The sequence below is a fragment of the Macaca nemestrina genome, chromosome 3, assembly GCF_043159975.1.
Source record: "Macaca nemestrina isolate mMacNem1 chromosome 3, mMacNem.hap1, whole genome shotgun sequence".
In the NCBI taxonomy this organism is placed as follows: domain Eukaryota; kingdom Metazoa; phylum Chordata; class Mammalia; order Primates; family Cercopithecidae; genus Macaca; species Macaca nemestrina.
In genome coordinates this window covers 170,085,613-170,107,015 of record NC_092127.1, presented here as the reverse complement: position 1 = coordinate 170,107,015, position 21,403 = coordinate 170,085,613, and the positions used below count along the sequence as shown (strand labels likewise).

The window sequence follows — 21,403 nt, the reverse complement described above, 5'->3', positions numbered from 1 at the left end:
AAGACTTCAGCAAAATCACTGGGCTTTTCAGGAAGGTTTGGTTTTGTTTTTTTGAGAAGTCAGTTATATATGCACCAGAATGAAAGGTGCTTACCTTAAGTAGAAAACCTGTAGTTTAAGAAGTGAATTTGGAGCATTCTCTTTTAATATATTCTTTAAATGTACCTTGAAATATTATAAATTTAAAATAAGTAGTTGCAACTTTTTAAAAATATTCAACCTTGAGAAAAAAATGTAAATTCAAAAATATGTAATCGGTTCATGAAGATGTATTATAGACTAACTCCAAGTAGCTGTCATGCAAGCTAGCTGGTAATTTTAAATAATGACATTTTATTGCCATACTATGAAATCTTTCTATCTTGAACACAAAACTTTGAAAAAGAATCTCTGCTGGCATAATTCTAAAAATCATTAAGCATGAGTAAAACTATGAGAAAATAATTCAATAATGGATTTCACATCTTCAGTATATCGACAAAGGGTGGTGTTCTTTCGTAATAGGCAATTTACCTCCAATACATGAAGCAGAAAAGCATCTACAGTAAAGAATGAGAAAAAAATGCTGGTTTCTATTATTGACAAAGATAAGATTAAACCTAAGCAAGAGATAGTGGCAATATGGAGGCTTCAAAAGTCTACAAGTACAAGGGAAAAATAATGATGATATAATAGAATTATGTTAATGTTTCACATACCCAAATCAAATAAAAATGGAGAAAAACAGGACATGAGGCTGGGTGTGGTTGCTCATGCCTGTAATCCTAATGCTTTTGGAGGCCAAAGCAGAAGGATTGCTTGAAGCTAGGAGTTCAAGACTAACCTGGGCAACACAGGGACATCCTGTCTCTACAAAAAATAATTTTTGAAAAAATTAGCTGAGTGTGGCTGTGTGCCTGTAGTCGCAGTTACTAGGGAGGCTGAGGGAAGAGGATTGCTTGAGCCAAGGAGGTTGAAGCTGCAGTGAGCCATGATTGCACTACTCCATCCTGGGTAACACAGTGAGACTCTGTCTCTAAAAAATAAATAAGTAAAAGTAAGGATCATGATTTCAATTAACCTGTAAGAGTTATTTTTACAATTTTAGATATTAACTGAGTCTCAAGTTTGGCCAAAGCAGAGGGACTCTATCGTAGAAAACAAAACCAGTACATTTTTTACATTTGTATGGGCTTGCTTTAAGAAGCCCTGTATACTTGAAATCTTTGATGAGTTCTGGTCTGGTGCAGCTTTTGTGAGGATGGAGAGCTAAGAAGAAAGCTTCTTGAATAGACCGTGGGAGGGAAACTGACTAAAGGTAATGAGTCTCTCAAGACATTTGGCAGAATTTAGAGCTTCAGGGTATTGACACTGAAAGGTAAACTCAAAATCACCACAAAAGCAGAACTGAATCTCCTTTCACTAGTGAAAAAACCAGATATTTAAAAATAACTCTGACTAAAGTTTTAAAGAAAGGAAATATGCATCAAATGGAGATGCTAGAATAAAGAATGAGTGAAACCAAATTTCACAAAATGGAAATTATCTTGTATTTGAGACCAAAATATGATTTGAAAAAAGACATAATCTTGGGGGACCTATTGGGTAATATTGAAAAGTCTAAGATACATGACACTGAAGTCCCAGAAGATTAGGAAAATAAAGACAAAAGAATTATGTAAAAAAATGACTGGAAACTTATCAAATTGGGTGAAAGATTCAAATTTACAAATTCAGAAAACTCAGCCACATGCAGGAAAATTTAAAGAAAACCAATCATGGTTATCTTACACTCATATTGATGAAAATTAAAGATAAGAAAAATTCTTGAAAACCACTAAGGGAAAATCACACATCACATGCTAGGAGACAATATTTTGAATGTTCATGGACTCCTTATTAGAAACAAAGGATGTCAAAAAGAATGGGATATCTTTAATTTCTAAAACTGAGGAACTGCCAAAACAGAATTTTACATCAGGAAAATCTCCTCTAGAAATAAACTTAAACTCTTAAAAGAGAATGCTCCAAATTTACTTCTTAAAGTTTTTCTACTTAAGCGCATAACACAAAAAAATTAACTGGAGATGGATTACAGACCTAAATGTAGAACCCACAAACCATAAAAATCCTACAAGAAAACCTAGGCAATATAATTCAGGACATAGGCATTGGCAAAGACTTCATGACTAAAACACCAAAAGCAATGGCAACAAAAGCCAAAATTGACAACTGTGATCTAATTAAACTAAAGAGCTTCTGCACAGCAAAAGAAACTATCATCAGAGTGAACAGGCAACCTACAGAATAGAAGAAAATTGGTTGCCCATCAATGCCCATCAGTGGTAGACTGGATAAGGAAAATGTGGCACATATACACCATGGAATATGCAGCCATAAAAAAGAATGAGTTCATGCCCTTTGCAGGGACATGGATGAAGCTGGAAACCATCATTCTCAGCAAACTAACCCAAGAACAGAAAACAAACACCGCACGTTCTTACTCATAAGTGGGAGTCAAACAATGAGAACACATGGACAAAAGGAGGGGAACGTCACACAATGGGGCCTGTCAGGGGAATGGGGGCAAGGGAAGAAAGAGAAGTAGGACAAATACTTAACGCATGCGGGGCTTAAAACCTAGATGATGGGTTGATAGGTGCAGCAAACCACCATGGCACATGTATACCAATGTAACAAACCTGCACATTCCGCACATGTATCCCAGAACTCAAAGTGAAATTGAAAAAAGAAAGTAAAACAAAAAGACATTTTTAGATAAGGAAAAACTAAGAAAAATTTATCACCAATGGACTTGTTCTACAAGAAATGCTAAATGCTGAAGAGAAATGATACAAGATGCATACTTGGATCTTTGAAAATAAAGAGCAACAGAAATGGTAATACCTGGGTACATATAAATGATAATTTTACTCTTAATTCATTCTATTATGCATGACTGCTTAAAGAAAAAACATTGTCTTTTAGAGTTTAAACAAGAAATATAAAAATCATAGCATAATTAGAGAATGTAAGCTTTTAATTTTTTACATGAGGTGGTAAAATATTAAGTGTAACTATGCATGTACAAGTTAGGTTTTGCTTTGTAATTCCTAGAACAGTTAGTTTAAAAAGGTATCCTTTTTAAATATATCCTTTCCCCCATCATCTTTTGTAAATACAACCAAAACCAAGAAGCCAATAGACAAACTGGAACATCAAAACTGTGGGACGCAGCTAAAGCAGTTCTTAAAGGGAAACATATATCTTTAAAATTGTTATTTTATAAGAATGTTCTACAGTTGTTGACCTAATATTATGCCATTAGAGGTTAGAAAAGAAGAGGAAGTAAACTTAACATAAGTAGAATAATTAAAATAATAAGTGAAAAGAATAAAAAAACTTAAAATTAGAAAAAGTAAATAAAAATCTTGTTATATGTAAATATTAACCAAATTACCATACCTCTCGCAAGACTAATCAAGAAAATAAAAAAGAGATTTATCAATACTAAGCATGCATGAATGGCTATTATTACAGATTCTACAAACATTAAAGGGATAAAGAGAATATTATGAACAATTTGATACAATCAACTGTGAACCTTAGACAAAGTGGCAAAATTTCATGTTAAATACAACTTACAAAATTGACAAAAGTAGAAATAGAAAATTGAATAGTCCTATACCTATTAAATAAAATCTGCTTGTTATAAATAAAAACAACTCTCCACAAATAAATACTCTAAGGGAAGATGTTTTTACTCATGTGTTTACTCAAATATCAAGGAATTATTAATGCTAAATTAATATGAACTTTCACACAAAACAGGAAAAACTCTGCATAAGTCATTTCATAAGACCAGCATAATCCTAATACTAAATTTTGACAAAGAATTAGAAAACTAGGAAACTATAAAACATTATCTCTCATGAATGTAGATTCAAACCCTTAAGAAGATATGCCAAATAAAATCTGACAATATGTAAAAGGATAAACACCATGTTAAAGTAGGGATTGTCTTAGGAATATCAGGTTGAAAAATCAGTGTGATTTATCATATTATGACCATAAAGATATAAGAGCTTATGATATTTAATAAATGCAGAAAAGACTCCTGAAAAAATTCAACACCAATTATGACTAAAAAAACCTGGGCAAACCAAGAAAGTAGACATTTTCACTAATCAGATGATGAAGATCTTTGTAAAGCCTAGAGAAAACTTTATATTTAATACTAGAAGACTTAAATTTCTCCCCTGACTGGAAACAAAGCAAGGATGCCTGCTATTATCATTTCCAATTAACATAATACTGGATATTCTTAACACTACAATAGGACAAATAAATAAAATTCATAAAAGTATTCAAGAAAGAAGTAAAAATTCTTCCTATTGTCATATGATATAGTAGCTTACATAGAAAATAACAATGAGTTTACTAATGGACTGTTAGAATTAAAAAGTAGATATAATACAGTCACAAGGCATTTTTATATGTTAACAGCACATATTTAGGAAATAAAACTTTAAAAATCCCATTTCAAATAATACCAACAATTATAAAATACTTACAAATAAATATAATAAAATATGTACAAATAAACTCCTGAAAAAATTCAACATCAATTATGTTGAAGCAAATTGCTGAATAATTAATGAAAACATTGCTGAAAATAAAAGCATTTCTGGGAAAAATAAAGATAAAAATAGAAATTTACAAAAATTCTGAAGAAGATAAATTTACTATATTTGTGGATTGAAAGAATAAAACGAAAGAAAATCAACCTTTGGTATACTTCCAAACATAATGAGCATATTACTTTCAAAGGAAAACTCAAGGAGTCAACTTCTCAGATGCCATATGACTAGATGTGAAACAATAACACAATATCTACAAAACTATTTATACAAAAAGAACACAATCCTAAATTTTACAGACAGTCATATTATGTCATTTTTCATGAAGGAAAAAAGTATGACTTTGTAAGAGTTCAACGAATATGTTACCCAAATATCTAATCCAAAGATATTATAAAGATGGAATACTAACTATAGCAAACCAAAATAGAAACTTCAAAACAAAGAAGTTCAAAGCATAGGAATAGGAATTATGAGAAATGAACCTTGATGTATAATGGTAACCCATTGTAAGAATCTATCTCCTTGGAATAAATGTACCAGCAAATAAGGACAAATAAACAAGAATATTCATAGCAGCACTACTTATAATAGCAAAAACTAACAACAGTGAATATCCCTTAGTAAGAGAAGGGTTGTGAAGATTGTGGCATATTCATACTATAAAATTGTATACAATCATTACCAAAAGATATAATTAGATCTCTAGGACACAGTTGGGAATGTTATCTACAATCTATACTTAAATGGGAACATCAAAAGCAAGATGTAGTTAAAGGTGCATAGCATAGTGTTAAAGTAAGTTTTGCCTAGAGCTGCCTTCTTGCATATTTTAAGTTCAGCCTAAAGGTTTCTCTGTTCCTAGTAAATTGAAGACTAAATGGTTGTGTAAGCAGACTGTAACATACTTTTGTGCCAATCACCAAGTTTTGGCCAATTAAAGTTGGCCAACGGTTCAAACTGTGCTCAAGCAAGGCAGACATCAAGTCAAGTTGTAAATAGTCTGGCTGTTTCTGTACTTCACTTTTGTTTTCTGTAAGTTACTTTCCTTTTTCTGTCCATAGATGTTCTTCCACCAAAAGGCTGAGCTGGAGTCTCTCTGCACCTACATGGGTTTGGGAGGCTGCCCAATTCGTGAATCATTCTTTGCTTAATTAAACTCTGTTAAAATTAATTTTTCTAAGGTTTTTTTTAACAATAGTATTGAATTTTTGTAAAACACTACAAAAGTGAAGAACTCAATGATTATGTGTATATGATTATATGAGCCTTCTAAAAACAACATTTCTTGCAACAACTTCAATATTCAATTATTGGCCTAATGGATTATATATGTATAGAGTCAATAGACTCCAAAGGATTCTGGGTCTTGAATGGTACTGTGAAATCACTCCCCTCTTCTTCCTTTGAGTTTGAAAGCATTCAGAGAAAAATTATGATCCAATCATGTGAGACTCAAAATATCAGCTTCATGACTTATGAGGATAAATTGAAGAAAAAACAAAACAGAACACAAACTTGAATTGACACTCAGGCAGAGTTGGACATCACTGGGTCTTCCTTAAAGGGAGAGGCCATTTTAGCCTAGTAGAGGGAGAAAAATATATGCATGTCAAGGATAAACCACTACTGTGCAAGAGGGAACCAGGTGAGTCACAACTACTCCATCACGTCTTCCAACTTAGTCCTCCCATGGAAGTGAAGCAAGGTGCTAGGAAGTACTTCTTCCCTGTTCCTATTCTTCTGAGAAGTGGATATTCCTTTCATCTACGGGAAAAGGATTGAATAAAAACATTTCTTACTAATGTATTATCTTTTAAATTGAAAGGAGTGTGAGCCTGAAAAGAGATCTTTCCCATTCTCCCTCACCTACTCAAGGAACACAGCTTGGTGAAATATTTGAATTCATTGTCTTTCCTAGGCTTTGCTTTACTATCCAATGTCAGATAAATAACCAGGAGCAATCCTATAATAAAGCAACTGTCAGTGGGTTCAAGTTATCCTTTGAAAAAAGTTGTGATTTGTTGAATTACGTTGTGTATCACTTGGTGAGAAAGTATGTAGGTTTTATACTTTGCATTACGTTTTGTAAAAAGTAGTCTTTTGACAATGAAGCTGTTAAGACTTTTTAATTAAAAACCTTAGGAAATGTTATTTTGTTAAGTAAAACTCAAATACTGAAGAATTGTTTAAAAGATTTTGCAGTGCACATGATGGTAGTCATCACAATTACTCTTGAAAGTTGATATTTTTTCAGTAACTAACAATGTTATATGACTTACTGTTACACAATCTCTATTGCATTTTTCCAAAGAACACATCTAAAACAGGTTTAAGTTCTGTAAACCATACAAAATAATTAAAGTAATATGAATTATAAAAATGTTAAGTAGACTTTGGTAAAGAGATCCTGTTTGAGACCTATCCAAACCTACCTTATGGTTGGTTCCATTGTTCCTGTGTGGAAGATCCAGGTAACTGGACCTTTTTATTCATTTTGGAAGATAGAAGCCAGGTCAGGAATGGAGACGGGAAGAGAAGGAGACAGACGGTGAGATATAACTACAGTCTTTAGGAAAGTTTTCAGATCAAGTTAGAAAAACTCTGTTATGTTCTCCTCATCTGAACCTGAAAACTTTCATCTCTTTCATCTCATTTAAAAGTATAATATCCTAATTTTCATAGTATTTCATTGTATTCTTTTTATAACCCAAATAGAACAAGTCATTTGAGTTCAGGAAATGTATCATACTCTTGCTGGTTTCCCCACCTACAACTAAGTAGAGAGCTTTTGTCTTGAAATGAGTTCAATAGACATTTGTTAAAATAAAGAAAATATCATCCTAATTAGGTTTCCTTAACTAAGATAAACATCAGCTCATCGTGACTAGATAATTTTTCTTCTATATAGAAGTCATAGATGGCATACCCAAGCCTAAATGTGTTTATCATGAGTATGCATTATGGTTATCTAGATTTAAAGACAAGATTGATTATCACAAAATAATAATTGTCCCTGCAATAGGAAGTTTATAAAAGCTATGATGATTTGGTATCTCCTAATTGTAAATATACCACATTATTGTTAAATTTATAATGGAATCATTAAAAGGAGGCTTCTGGTGGAAACTGGTTTAGGGATCATAGACCAGCAGTGACCTATTAGAATTTTCTGTGATAATGGAGAAGTCTTATATTATCTCTGCTGTCCCATATTGTAGCCACTAGCCACGTGTGGTTAACACTTGACATGCGGCCCATGTGACACAGAAATTGAATTTTAATTTTTTAAATTGTAATTAATTTAGATGTAAATAGCCATGTGTGACAGCAACTACACAATGGACAGTGCAGTAGAACGTTTTGCAAATCAAACTCCGCACCCTAAGTTGTCTTGCCTTTCTGAACTTGCTGGGGACAAGCTCTGTGGCATTTATAACTGAAGGAAAAGCAATAGAAAGAAACTAGAAAGCAATATAAAGAAAATAATATTTAAGGGTTTGGCATTGACAGTCTGCTGAATGTATGACAAATGGGACCTCTAACAATAGCTAACATTAACTGAAGGTGCTATCTGTATGGTAGCCATTAAAGGTTTTTGTAAACACTAACTCATATATATATCATAAAACCCTTGAAATTAGTACTTTTATTATACCTATTTCATTGAGGAGGAAAATGAGACATAGAGAAGGTAACTTACCCAGGGCCACCCAACCAGTAAGTGTTGGAGCCTAGATACAAACATACAGACTGGCTTCAGAATAGATCCTCCACATATAGCTTTCATCCTTCCTGGGCTATATACTAGAACTTACCAAATCTAATATTGTTGGCTTAAGATTCTCCATCATTTGTTCTACCTATAAAGGAGAAAAACCCAAAATATTGTCACTAACTGGAAGGTCATTAATTGTAAGATGTAATGAAAATATTATGATGTTGAAAAAGTATGGCTTAGGATACATAAAGTATTTTAGCATTGCTGAGAAGACACTGTTATTTCTAGTTGAAAGTCATACTCTACTTGTGAGTAAAATACACCAAGTTGGGCTTGTCATTTTGGCTTTTCACCAATCTATTACAAGTAAGGAAAACCAACGTGGCCCGGAAATAAGAGACTAGAGCAAATTCTTAGATTGGATTTTAATAAAATCTTTCAGGATCTATCCCCTTTACACAAAATAAAAACAAGGGAAGATTTGTTGAAAGCTTAGATTTATGAATCCTGATTATTCAATGTTCAATATATCTGAACACCAAACTCCACATTCCCAGTAAAATACAGATGCATCAACTCTGCAGGGATAAAGCAAGACTCCATTCTGTTTGATTTTGATAGGGCAGCATTGTAATCTACTTCTGCCTTATCCCAGACTTGCCACAAAGAAGGAAAGAACCACGTCTGGGTGGCATTGGGAATTCAAAGTGGCTGCTAGAGCATACAATATTTTTATAGGGGGAAGTTGTTGGAAAAGTATCTTTAATTTAGCATACTGTCACAAAGTCTTTTTTTCTCTTTTTTTTTTTGAGACAGAGTCTCACTCTGTCACGCAGGCTGGAGTGCGTGCCATCTCGGCTCACTGCGATCTCAGCTCACTTCAACCTCTGCCTCCCAGGTTCAAGTGATTCTCCCGCCTCAGCTTCCTGAGTAGCTGGGATTACAGGTGCCTGCCACCACGCCCAGCTAATTTTTGTATTTTTAGTAGAGACGGGGTTTCACCATATTGGCCAGGCTGGTCTCAAATTCCTGACCTTGTGATCCAACCGCCTTGGCCTCCCAAAGTGGTGGGATTACAGGCACGAGTCACTGCGCCCAGCCACAATGCCTTTTTATTAATACCTAATCACTTAACCTGAAAAGCTTTCCTGTTCTCCCTAGACTCATGTGTGCCTATTGCAAGCACCAATTGGTCTTTGTCACATCTGTATTACAACAATGATGTCATGGCATTGTGATCACGTATTTTCAAGCCTAATACACTGTACACATCAGTGGTTGTGTTTTTCCATCCTTAGTACTCAGAAAACTAGAACACATGGGAAAATCATTTTTGAATTAAAAAAAGCTATTCAACCATGGGCACTTAATGACTACTAGAAAAAGAGAGCAATGAAGGGCTCTTAGGTGCTTATGACACTTCCTAAATATATTTGACACTCTAGAGACTCTCTAAATCTTGCCATGGTAGCTAAGTAGATGTACTGGACATGTGTCATTTGGTTTGTCTAGAATCTGTCCTCCCTTTTGGTACTCAAGACTCTATTTCTGGTGGTGTTGCTGAATTGTTAGGATGTAGACCTAGAGCTGCTGGCAGAAGCTTTTGGCTCCCTTGCGGGAGGGTGAGCATGAGAATGAAATCATCACAAACAAAAGCACAATGGAGAAAAGTAGAAAAAGATAATTCTAATAGCCTCATTTGAGCACCTGCATTTAGCAGTAAGTAGAATTTTCAACTATTGAAACCAGTGATTTCTCCCTTTTTCCAAGCTAAAATAAATACTTACGTGAATAGCTGTTATCTTGGAATGTTGTCCTTTCAATTATGCAACATTGAAACAAAATACTTCATGTACCTTCTTACAAGTGCCGCTGGGTGACTAGCATGTGACAAAACTTTTCTCACACAAAATATGGAAGGTATTGGTATCAATATTGAAATGTTTTACCTCCGTCTCCCAGGTTCAAGTGATTCTCTTGCCTCAGCCTCTAGAGTAGCTTGGACTACAGGCATGCACCACCATGTCTGGCTAATTTTTGTATTTTTGGTAGAGACGGGGTTTCACTATGTTGGCCAGGATGGTCTTGATCTCTTGACCTCGTGATCCACCCGCTTTGGTCTCCCAAAGGCTAGGATTACAGGCATGAGCCACTGTGCCTGGCCTCAATATGAAGTTTTAAAAACGTGTCTCAGTTACCACTCAGTTATTATCCATAAAAGTGGTATTCCCTTGTTAGACTTTGATAGAGCAGCTACACATGGAAGTGTGAGTTATCTTGAGACTATCTGAACATGTTTCATCTCAGGACCGAAGGTTGAAGTATGCTTTCCCTATAGAAGAGTAGTGCTGCTTATGCCATTCATTTGACATTTAGCTAATTTGCACTATTTTCCAAACATTGCAGAAGATACTAACTTTTGAGAAATAAATAGGATCCCAAGGTCTAAGACATACTATTTTAACTTGATGGCTCTAACAAAGCAAAACACACTCATGTCCTTTTCTTTTTAACCTACTACCTGGCCAGTTAGGAGACGTATGCAAACTGGAAATTATGGAAGAATGGAATAAAAACTTGAATTCCAGTCCAGTCTTGAGATTCTCATCTAAAAATTTAGGAATGTTGGGTAATTTGTTCAATCTTTCTGGGCTGTGGGTTTTTCAGAATAATCTCAGTGGATTAGATTAAGTCCAAGATTTCCTCAATTCCCCATAATCATCAAATGGGAAATGATATCCTTAGAAGTTCATCTGTAAGAGTTCTCTGATTCTGAACAGAATTATACATAAATTAACCCTGGGAAATAGCCATGAAGAAATCTCCTTACTTTATTCTATGAGTCTTCACTCTGAGTAATACACTTCACGTTTTCATAATGAGGCCATTTACCTGAATGTTGGTAGAATATTCTCACTAAACAAGTGCTAACCAATTTGGAATTTATATTAACCATTGACTATTAATCTGGTTTATGGAACTAAACTAAGTAATACTAGAAATAAGATTCAGAAAAAAACTATATATAACTTACTTCTGAAATATTCTATTCCTAATATAAATACATTTTACCACTTAAAAACTAAGAATAATACTTAGCTTAATTGAAAACCAACTACATATCCAGCATGGTACTAAGTGCATTACATGAATCATCCAATTTAATCCTCATTCTAGTTTATGAGAAACATAGTTCTTATGGATAAAAACATAGAGATAGTTAGTACATATTCAGGGCTTAATGTTTTGCCTATTTGCCCAAATTTGAACTTAAGTTACCAAACCAAAATTAGATTCTATGAAAATATTTTCTTCATTCTCATAATTTATATAGGTTAAAAATTGTTTTTCTAAATTTTATTCATAATTCCAGGGAAAACCACAGAATTGCGAAGCTTATAATTTCAAATAATATATTGTTGTAATAGTAAAATCTCTCTTTTTGGAATTCACTACACCAGGTCTTCTAGCTTATAGTGCCACTATTCTTTTATTCAGGATGTGTTAGATTATGCCATGGTAACAACCAACCACAAAAATCTGATTTTACACAGCAAAGGTTCCTATTCTACGTGAAGTCTATCATAAGGCTGAGCCCCTCGCTGTGGAAAATTATCTTCATGAGGCCAAATCTGAAGAAACTTTCACCATCTTGCAGGCACGGCTTAAACATGTAGCCTCTTTGGTCAACGAAGTGGAGGAAAGTCACTAGTAATTAAATTCTTCAGTCTAGAAGTAACCAGTATCACTTTTACCACAACTGGAAAAGAGACTCTTGGAAACAGTTTTCTACGTATATAGAGAAGTAGAAACTGTATATAGGGAGCACCAGCAATGTCTTCCACAACCATCTTCAACACGTGATTTCCAACGTCACTGTGCATTTCTGTTATCAAGCTGGTAGAGGGTGAAGGAACAAGAAGAATCGTACAGAAGAAATTTATTTGCCCCAGGCTTAGGAATGGCACATCAGCTACAATTCAGTCATACAAAGCTTCAAGGGGAAGCCAGGAAATTTCATGGAAATGGGAAGCCAGGAGGAAAAAGAAATGGATCTGATATTAGCTCACATTCTCTGTTCCATGAGCTTTGCCAGTATTGTTTCATCTCCTGGGCCCTCTCTCTACCCAAATGTTAACATTAGTACTGTCTTCTCATCATGCCAGTGTAAACCTCTGGCTCACATCTCTCCCCAAATTTCCAACTTACATATAAAATTGGATATTTTAAAGTCACATTTAAAATGGAATAATTCATTACCCTTCCCACCTCACAATACTATGTCCACACCCCAGATCATTAAAGGCAATTTCCTTTATCCACCTGACCAGACAAAAATCAATCAATCAATATTTGGGAGCACTCTTGACTCTTTCTTGGTTTTCTCACATTTATTATCCAGTAGGCTCATTCCCTAGGATCTGCCTTCAGATCATATCCAACATTGGACTGCTCCTCATCACTTCCACCACTGGCCTCTGGTCAGTCATCATCATGTTACCTGGATGATGGCGGAAACTTCTTGTCAACCGTTTTTATCCTTATTCTAGTTCAGTTCTCATCACTGATGCCAAAACAACCTGTATAAAGCAAGAATTGGATTTTGTCACACTACATTTTCAGACCTAGGCTGGTGACATTCATTTCATGAATGAAAATATGCCCTCCCGACAACAAAAACATCTGATGTTTTGGAGAAGAATAATTAAAATGTGCTCACTCACAGTCAAGGTCTTCAGATCCAGCCTGACTTCTTACTTGCTCTGTGAAATTCTGTGTTTCCAACTTTTACTCCCCATATAATTGAAAGTGACTATGTAGAATAAGAATGTTTTCTTTCTTTTTGGCGACATTGGGGATTAGTTTTTTTCTAGTCTTTGGTAGGAATATTATAAATTATAAGACAGTTAATAATTCTTAAGATATTGAGCAAGCCTTCAAAACTGAGAAACACTTTATGCTTTTGTTCCCACTTTAATTGTAATTCATATAAGTCATATATTGAGAGTGAAACAACTCAAAACTTACAGTATTGTCTCCTAATGGCAGCTCATGAAATTCACCATGTCTCCTTGTGAAAGCAGATGTCACAGGGGAAGTGGCAATAGCTTGTCTGTCTTAGCACGAGTTCTTCTCCCATTGCAGTTATGTATACACACACACACACACACACACACACACACATCTTTATCCTTCCATTATATGTGTGTGTATCTCAATAACTTTCTTTATCACATGATATTGCTGATTTGTATTACTTCCTATGATGCATGCTGTATCTTTAATATCTGCAAATATTGTTTCAGTTTCACTAAAAAATGATTTTAGTCATGTAGACAGACATTCTGCGTGTGTATGTGTGTATTTTGCTATATTTTTTCCTCTTCAATGTACCTTTCCCCTTTATTAAATTTATCAAAGTGAAGTTTCAAAGACCCTAAGGCTCTATTATGATGGTAACAAGATCAAATGCAATTCTTTATAAAAATCAAATATGATTCATGGTTATGTTTTTCAAATTTTAAAGTTGCCAATACATTTTTATATTTGCCAGTTTCATTTCATATTTGCTACCTCATAGGAAGTTTGGTTGATTTTTTTCAACTTATTTTTTATTTGTTCATTTTTGTCTTTAAAAGTCAAAGTAAGTCTTCTACATGATTTAAAAAACCACACAGCATGTGAAGGGTTATAACAAACACTATTATTTTACTTTCCTCAATCTAGAATGTAGTTTCAGGTTAGGAAAATGTCAATTTTGGTCATCATATTCTTGAAGAGCGAGTGGGGAACAGTTTTTCTAATTATGGAGCAATTTTCTTCGTACACACATAGAGCTGTTCTGAAGAGTATACAATTTCTGTTGAAATGTTGTGTTTTCAGTGAAGCTACCATAGTTGAAGGCAAATCATAGTTACTTTCTAGTTTATGTAGTTATTTAGCAGATATGCAGAGTGTTTACTATGAGGAAAACTTTGTGTGGAGACCTGTCGAAGGACAAAATGGCAATTCTATCATGAAGCTTGTTCTCAATAGGTTTGTAGTCTGGAAGGGAAATAATAAAGCAATTACAATCCATACGTGAACTCTTGCCTGTTTCACTTCTTTCTACCAGCTGATCTCTTTTCATTTTGTACCAATGTTCTTTATCATGTTATCATTAGTTGTTTTTGCATATTCGACAAAACTAAAACAACTTGAAGGTAGTTAGGGGATATACTTGATTATATCTAAAAATATATGTCACCCATTGGATACTTAATAAACATTTGTGGAATCAATAAATGGTGCATATACAAAAGATATGTATATACTTACTTAAGGACATTTTGATAGTGTGCAATAGTGTTCTGAATAATTGAGGAATCTGATTAACATTAAGGGTATCCTGTTAAGAAGAGGAAGGATAAAAAATAAATTATTTCTTTTATTTCATAAATTGTTTGAATTTTTAATTCACTAAGTAATAGAAAGTATTACCTTCTCCATAGAGACTTTTTCTTTGAGGATTATCTCCTTTCTCTCACTCTTCTTTTTTTTTCTTTCTTTCTCACACATACTCTCTCTCTCCCTCTCACATACTCTCTCCCTCTTTTCTTGCTGAAATCCTCCCCCTGGGATGGTTTGGTGGTCAAAAGGAGCTATTTGTGCATTCAGACTGTTTTAATAGGCAACCCATTAAGGATAATATATAGATACATGAAAAGGTCATGTGTGCAGGTTTTGCATATACTATGATCTTTAGGAAATAAATGCATAGGAATGAAGATCTCCCAATTCAGTTTGGTGTAAATAACTTTGTTGATGTACTAAGGACCATATACATTAGTTGTCAAATAGATAAATTTAAATCTGGGCTTTTTTGGGGAGAGGAATGACAAGGAGTTTTGATGAATTGGCATGCTTGTGAATAGACTGCATGAAAAAAGGCTCTAGGTGCAAGATCGCTTTTCCGTGTTAATAATCTTTAAATAGATGCTCAATATGAAGAATCAAAAGCCCTTCCATGGTGAAACTAGCCAATTAGCTAGCCAAGGTTTTGTATAATTGGGGCAGATATACTATTTCAATGCTTAAAATAAAATCTGCAGATTTATCTGAAAACCTGAGATTTTTACTATTATTATTTTATCTTTTGAACAACATATTATCCTCTTATGATTGAGGCCTTCTAGTATAATAATTGACATCATGAGCCTTTGATTTAGACATGCCAGTCTGTGCTTTAATTTGTTATCATTTTAAGAGAAATAATAATACCTCGGGATTTTTCTAATGAATAACGACTAATTTTTTAAAAATTTTTATTTTAAATTCAGGGGTGCATTTGCAGGATGTTCAGGTTTGTTAGATAGGTAAATGTGTGTAAGGGGGTTTGTTGTACAGATTATTTCATCACCCAGGTATTAAGCCTAGTACCCATTAGTTATTTTTCCTGATCCTCTCCCACCTCCGACTCTCTACTCTCTGGTAGGCCCCAGTGTGTGTTGTTCCCGTATCCGTTAGTTACTTTTCCTGATCCTCTCCCTTGACCTACCCTCCACCCTCTGGGAGGCCCCAGTGTGTAATTGTTCCCCTCCATGTGTCCATGTGTTCTCATCATTTAGCTCCCACTGATAAGTGAGAACATGTGGTATTTACTTTTCTGTTCCTGAGTTAGTTTGCTAAGGATAATGGCAATAGCTCCACCTATGTCCCTGCAAAGGACATGATCTTGTTATTTTTCATGGCTGCATAGTATTCCATGGTGTATATGCACCGATTTTCTTTATCCAGTTTGTCATTGATGAACATTTAGGTTGATTAGCAAGGAGGCCAAGATGACCTACTAGAAGAAACTACGGTGCGTGGCTTTCATAGAGAGAAAAGAAAGAGGAGAGTAAATACAGCACCTTCAACCACATTTTTGAAAACTATTTAGAATAGAGTCTACCTATAGTGCTAGGAAGGACTTATCAATTGTTCAAGCTTTTCATAATTGTCATGATTGCTGTTTTTATTATTATTATACACTTACTAGCATGTTAGTTATTCACTCTCTCTATCTCTCAGTTTTTCATCTGGATAATTGGAACTGTGCAATTTACGCTGAATGGTTTTTTGTAAGTATAGATTAATGATAGCTAGCTCAAGGGAAAGATTACACAAATTACAGCCAGTATTTCCATTGTTTTATTATTGTAACTATTTTTTATTACTATTTTTTATATTTGTATTTATTTACTTACCAGCTACGTGAAACCTCAGAAATATTATTTAATCACTCTATGCCTTCAGGACTACACTACTACGCTTTAGGGATTTTTAAAATAAGAATAAATGTAGCTCATAGTAAACATTCAACAAATTATGGCTAAAATTCTTTTCATATTTGGATTGCTTTTGTTATTGCAGGTGATTGTGATGATTTATTGTAGAATAACTACCCATAATATAAAAAATCTGCTTTTCTATCAGCTCAATGGAATTCAATCAGCTCCAACAGTTAAAAGAATTCATTGATTGAAAAGAGCAGATGTCCTGTTCTACAAAATCAGATAGTTTTAAAAATTATACTGTGTAGTATAATTTATTGTATAAATCTATATATATGTTTGCCCATGGATAGAATGGAAATATTTTCCTTTTATTTCCTCTGACAATCATATGTTGCTCATCACTATTTTCAAAACAAAATGCCAGCCCCAATGGGAAAACTGAAATTTCACTTGTCATAATTGTCAGGAGATTCACAGCAGATTATTTAAAGTTTAAGAGATGTGCTGGAAGATAAGGGAAATATATATATACACCCTTTATTGTCCCATGAAGAATTTGATTTGCTGACACATAAGGCAGGTCTATCTAGAACACAAATGGCTGGTTCACTCTTCTTTATGTCACCTGCCAAGCATAGTTCCCTTCAGTTAAGGACACTAAAGAGTTGTTTTCAAATGAATAGAGCTTAATGAAAATTTTAGACTAAATTGTGATCAAACATCTACCCTTCAGGATTGACAATGAAGAGAAAATTTAGAAGAGGATTCATTTTTTTTTTTTGTCTTACATTTTAGTTTTCAGTGTTTTTTTATTGACAATGAGTTTTTTTTTTTCTTATACACAGGATTTACATAGTCTTTGTTTAATACTTTCTACACTTTGAAGAATGTACAATCAAATTAAATGTAAGGTTTTTTTTTCTCTCAAATGAAAAGCTGTAGCTTTGTAAAAAGATAATAAAAACTCTCACATTGAACGTATCTGACTAGAATCAGAATAACATTATGAACATTTAAAAATAAGTTGACTTATAAAGGTTTATTTGTTGAGAATGATTTTTAATCAGAATTGAGATAACTACTACCTATAATCTATAGTGCTAAGAGGGACTTTAGACTAAAGTGTCCTCACCCACTAGTTTCCCCAGAACAGAACTGGTTATACTATTTATACCTCTTATAATATGTGGTTATCAACAGTATATCCTTCTCACTTCAAGTTGTCCTTGTTTGAATAAAATATAATCACTCTACTTAAAGGAGACAAAATCTGAGCTTCATTCTAAATGATGAATGAATAGTGGAATAGGTTGTAAACCTGGAAAGAATATACCAGAAGAGAGAATCATGTGTTCTAAGGACCACATGAATGAGAATGTTTGAGAAATCACACAGTGTGAATGAAATGTAGCATATGAAGTACTGAGAGTTAAGTCTAAATATACAGGCAAGAGTCATTTCAATCCCTTCTTCTTGTAGATTAGTAGTTGTATTTTACTTTACTTCTCTTTATTTTATAGTATTTTAAATTTAGACTTGCCTCTAATCTTCCAGGTATCATGGCCCTGATCATTCAGTTTGTTGCCAACATCTGATATCTTTTAAAGACAATGATTCTGTCCTTAAACAGGTTTCCCGACTGCAACTTTTCATACTTTGCTCATTACCTCTATATAACCATAAGTATGAGCCTGGCATGCAGCTGGAGCGTGTTTCCTTCAAAATCTCTTACTAACAAATGTGACCCTCCAGCAGACATTACAGGAAGTACAACTGTCCCATGGCCCGCTCTACAGTTCTCAGTATTTCAAATCTAGTTTTAACAAAATGGGTTTATGATGGTTGCTGTGTGTCCTAGAAAGAGCCTTGGAAACCAAAGAGAGTTAGAAGTGAAATGGAGTTTATGATTCTTTTGCCGTTTTGTAGATCATCTGGTTTTAAACTGTGCTTGTATGCTCTACCTATCTCCAGAAAAAAACAAAAAACAAACAAAAAAAAAACTTACTTTTTTTTTTTTTTTTTTTTTTTTTTTTTTTTTTTGAGACGGAGTCTCGCTCTGTCGCCCAGGCTGGAGTGCAGTGGCCGGATCTCAGCTCACTGCAAGCTCCGCCTCCCGGGTTCACGCCATTCTCCTGCCTCAGCCTCCCAAGTAGCTGGGACTACAGGCGCCCGCCACCTCGCCCGGCTAGTTTTTTGTATTTCTTCAGTAGAGACGGGGTTTCACCGTCTTAGCCAGGATGGTCTCCATCTCCTGACCTCGTGATCCGCCCGCCTTGGCCTCCCAAAGTGCTGGGATTACAGGCATGAGCCACCGCGCCTGACCAAAAACGTCTTGCTTTTTAATATGGGGCTGTATTGCAAATAATTTTGAAATGAGAAGTTAAGAATTAAGTCTTTACTCAAATCTTCTTCCAGTAATTAGCCATGTGACCTTGAGTTAATATTAAATCTCTCTTAGCTTCAACTTTTAATTTTCCTGATAAAGAAATTGAATGAATAGCGATTGGTGCCCTCTGGGCTCTAAATTCTGTAAGATTTAAAAATCTCTTAGAATGTCCCTGTGCCCTAGGAAGAGCCTCAAGCGTGCAGAACTGCATCTGGCCTGCTGAACCAAGCACAAATCATTGCCTAAGGCTTTTGGGCCTGGGCATAGTGTGCCTTTCTGACAGTATTCATGATGAATTGTGTGGTAGTCTCAAAGTACAGGCAACAGTGTTGCCCTGTACTATAGACAGGAAATCTGTCCTGCTTTGACTCAGAGGGTGACAACTTTAATGTCAAAGAGTGTCACAATGTCAATGATCAAGGAATTGAGACATTAACAAGAGACTTAAAGCTTGTTTCCTCAGAAATAAGAATTGCATGCGTCTATACAACCTAAGGATCATATGTTAATGGCAGTGAACTTTAAAAGGTGTGGAATGTGACTGAAAGTCTTTGTCAGGTACTCATAAGAGCTTCTCTCTCATCCTTGACAACAGCCTCTGTTTCAAAGGCTACTTTTACTATTGTAACTTGTGCTTTTTTATTTTGCATTTGCCCTGAAAAGTCAGGCCCAAAGTTCTGTTCCATGTGTTGTTCTACCTCTGATAATTCCTCTTAAAGCTACTTTTCTGGGAACTGACAATTTAAGGAATTTTCCAGTGTTCATTCATTCAATCAACAATGTGAATTCCACTCCAACCAATAATGCCAAACCTTGTGCACGACTCCAGGAATGCCTAGGTACATCTTCCAGAGCGCACACACACACACACACACACACACACACACACACACACAACTCAGAGTATACTTTTTCTGCTGCCCAATCCACATATTTTCAACTCAAGTTTTTGGTACAGTGCTTGGCATGTAGTATAGCCTTAACACTTACCCATTGCAGCTAGGAATCGTGCTAACTGTTCTCTGGTGCCCAGCTTCACCAAATCACAAAAATGCCAGAATTAAAAGGGATCTAATTATTCATCTATCCAGGTAATCTAATTTTATAGAAGAGAAGCTATCTGTAGAATGCATAAACACAAGGAAGCATGTTATATTCAAAGTCACACAACAAATCAAGATCAGAGTTGGGACAGGTATGTTCATTCTCTTATCCACTGCTTGTTACAATAGCTCTTTCACAATATGCTCTGCTTTCTAAATTAAAGATTAAGTATTGCACACAGTTAGTCATGATAAATATTTATAATTTAAGTACATTATTAACTATATGTTTTTTAAAGTTGAAATAATCTGAAGTTAGGCTTTCATAGAATACATTTTTATTTGATGCCTGTAAGTTATTATATGGGCAGAAACTAGGTTACAATTTTGTAGAGGTCAACTTACATCTGTCACTATGTCTCAGCAAATGCCTGTCACCAGGTACTGATAGAAAAAAAGGTAAGTTCACAATTAGCCTCTTTATCAAGAACAGAAATAATGACTCCCTCTGATGCCCTCTTTAAAAATGTAGCCTGAGGAAATATATACATCTTGGATCAAAATAAAGCTTTTTTAGGGAAAAGAGGTATATAATTTTCTTGAGGCAAGAGCAGAGCCTAGTGCTTGGAGGCAAATATATTTAATCAGTGATTAGGCTAGAGAGACTAAAAAGTAATAATAACTGTGTTCTTAAAAGTTAACTACCATGATGACATACTAGTTTTGTTTTACTTTTTTTTTGTTTGTTTATTTCAGTGGTCTCATCTATCTTTTACAGCGTTTTCCTGTCCTTGTGGGTTAAGGTGGTTTGCTGTTGATTGAAGTTCCCCATGACATTTCTGTGTCAGGATCTGACCCCGGGGATTGTTTGTTCCCTCACACAGCAAAAGCCAGCCATGGCTTATTTCTGAGTCTAGATGTCTGTAGAAAGGGCTTTTCAATCTGTATGAAAATGAAAAGTCGAGCACACTGGATTTTCACAATGATAATAAAAATAAAAGATCACATTTATTAGGAATTCATTCTGATGCAGATTTGGAGCTAAAAACAACATCCACGCGTATGTTTAATCCTCACAACTCTGTAAGGTCGGTTATATTATGTAGTGGATTCCATAGACAAGGACAATTGGGTTAAAACAGTTAAAAAGCAGTGTTTACTTGGATGGAAAGCCTTTTTCAGTTTTATAGTATGAACTACTCTACATTTTCAACCAAAATTACCCTATGCAGTAGGCCCTATTAATATCACAACAATTGAGCAAATGAAGAGACTGAGCAATAACACAACTTGCCTAGCCATGCTGCTAGTACATAGAGCAGCAGGACAGTTGAGATTTTGACTTACGTAACCCTTTCGTTCATTGTTCACTTGGC

The 21,403-nt window shown here is 34.7% G+C and overlaps 2 long non-coding RNA genes across 8 annotated transcripts in view; one reads left to right on the top strand and one right to left on the bottom strand.

Moving 5' to 3' along the window:
• Positions 1–21,403, top strand: part of LOC105487803 (uncharacterized) — a 220,036-nt gene that overhangs the window by 94,859 nt on the left and 103,774 nt on the right. The window contains exon 5 of one of the 7 annotated variants that reach the window (XR_011621404.1): positions 20,076–20,179. The exons of 4 other annotated variants lie outside the window; for them this stretch is intronic. This is a non-coding gene — a long non-coding RNA (uncharacterized lncRNA). Of the gene's footprint in view, positions 1–5,683; positions 5,780–11,894; positions 11,998–20,075; positions 20,180–21,403 lie in introns of those variants that run through there. 2 more of the 7 variants (XR_011621405.1, XR_011621401.1) reach the window with 2 other exon arrangements.
• Positions 5,949–13,489, bottom strand: LOC105487804 (uncharacterized). Its single transcript, XR_011621407.1, has 5 exons — positions 12,842–13,489; positions 8,438–8,482; positions 8,323–8,353; positions 7,055–7,103; positions 5,949–6,386 (listed from the first exon to the last, which is right to left on the bottom strand). It is a non-coding gene; the product is annotated as an uncharacterized lncRNA (long non-coding RNA).